Source organism: Cynara cardunculus (genome assembly GCF_001531365.2).
Source record: "Cynara cardunculus var. scolymus isolate 2C chromosome LG 3, CcrdV1, whole genome shotgun sequence".
NCBI lineage: Eukaryota > Viridiplantae > Streptophyta > Magnoliopsida > Asterales > Asteraceae > Cynara > Cynara cardunculus.
Window position 1 is genome coordinate 23,972,025 of NC_037530.1, and position 2,198 is coordinate 23,974,222.

Genomic DNA, 2,198 nt, shown 5'->3' on the forward strand with positions numbered 1-2,198 from the left:
AAGTATGGTAAACATTTTGAACGGAGAAGTATGAATACGACCATGAGGTGACCGGATTATTTTAAATCGATCAAGCTTTGGACAATATGTTGTCCAGATTTGTTATCCGGACAAAATGTGTTGGAATTTATTTCAAGTGTTAAATCGGACAAGCCTTAGGGCGATGTGTTGTCCGGATTTGGTAAACCGGCCAGAATTGACCGGAGATGAAGTCCGGTCAACCCAAATTGACCGAATTTGTATTAAGCCTTGTGCTTGATTGATAAAATTGTTATTTTATCATAAAATGGAAAATTTGATATAAATGATTTTGGATTGATAATAATAATTCCATTGGTTGCGGTCTATTTGGAATTGTTTTAGTAAAATGTTTTGATGAGGAAATAAGGGTGGCATATCAAGGAGAGGTGTACCATGGGATAAGGGTGGCATATCAAGGAGAGGTGTACATTTGGATATAGGGGTGGCATTTGTATGTGTGTTGTATGATTAACTCTTTCTATTATATCCCTTAAGACTACCGTGGTCTGGAATCTTTATTTCTTTGTGATTTAAAGATTTAGGATCAAGGTTCTTATTGGTAATCATAGTCTGGATGTTATTGAGGAGAAAATATCAGGTTTGGCCTGAAACTTTATATAAACCTTGTTGATTAGAAAAGGTTTAAAAAGGGGCATTATATGAAACCTGGTTGGTTCAAAAGTGTGTGATTTGAATAGCTGAATGCTTAGCTTGATAAGTGGAAAGGTACTGGTATTATGTTCCTATTTGTTCATATATTTGTTATATATATGAAAAGTTGTTTTTCATAAAGATTTTGGTGATTTCCACCCTGCAATAACATAAATAGGGTAACTCACTAGACCTTTCGGTCTAACCCTCGTTTTGTGATTTTAACTATGTATTGCAGGAGGTACGGACGGTAAAGGAAAGGGGAAAATGTGATGTTTTCCTATATGCATTTCTGCATGAAGAATTGTCATTGATGTACAGTTTTGATTAATGAACGTTGATTAGTACAAGAAATGTATTTTGAAATTTTGAGCCATGTATTTTATACTACTAGATTCTTGTACTATGGGACCTAAGTGGTGTATAAACATGTATTTCTTTCGTATGAAGTATATGTTACATGCAAAGTGTGGTTTGGGGTGTTACAAAGTGTTTGGATTTTATCTGATATATTTTCCTGGGGGAGTAAGCAATTTGTTATTCATATTTGAATATAAGATGGAAATTTAACTGATATATATTTTTTACAGGATTTTATGAAGATGAAGTGTTGTCCGATGAGGACCTAATCCGAACAAAGGTGTGTCCGATGAAGACTGAATCCGGACATAGTGTTGTCTGATGAAGGGTGTATTCGGACACAACCTTGAGCGATTTGGTGATATTCAAAGTTACTTTGAGCAATGAAATGATATATGGACATGCTTTGTGCGATGAATTGACTATTCGGATAAAGGTTGTGCGATGAAATAGCTCTCCGGTCATAGAGTTGTACGATGAGAGTACTATTCGGTTATAGTCCTGAGCAATGAGTTTTATGAGTTGAACGATGAATGATAGACTTGAGCGATGAATGTTTGACTACAATTTTGAGTGAGCTTTGTGGTGAGCGATGAACCCCTCATCGATCACAATGGTGAGCGATGAAATCCCCTCATTGGGTAGTGTAACATACACTTTCGCAAATACGTTGCAATTATCCCCTTTATACGTGTTTATGTCATCAAAACGTAAAATTTGGAAGCAAACCCGAATGCAATAAACTATATATGAAATAGTCGGAATCATCGTACGAGGCCCGGGGTAAAACAAATGGAAAGAAACGGGTCAAAAGCATCAATATCTACGTTACGGATACATAAAAACTGACTTTTATTGGATTTTTAGTAATTAGTGGTCAAACCGAGTTTTCAGCCGAGTCAACTCAGCCCCAACTCGTAAAAGTCGGTTATACATGTTATTTACCTTCTTTTTCACCCAAAACAGACTCTCATCTCCAAAAGTTACTACCAAGGGTGATTTTGGCTTCATAGGGGTGAATCAAGGTTGTTTCAAGGGGTTTTGTTTGATTTTTATGCCAAATTCATCCTCCAATTAAGGTATAACTATTTCATTGGTTAATCTCTTGATTTGAAGCTAGTTAGAGATGAAATCAATGAAACCTAATCTGAGTTATATTAGTAATA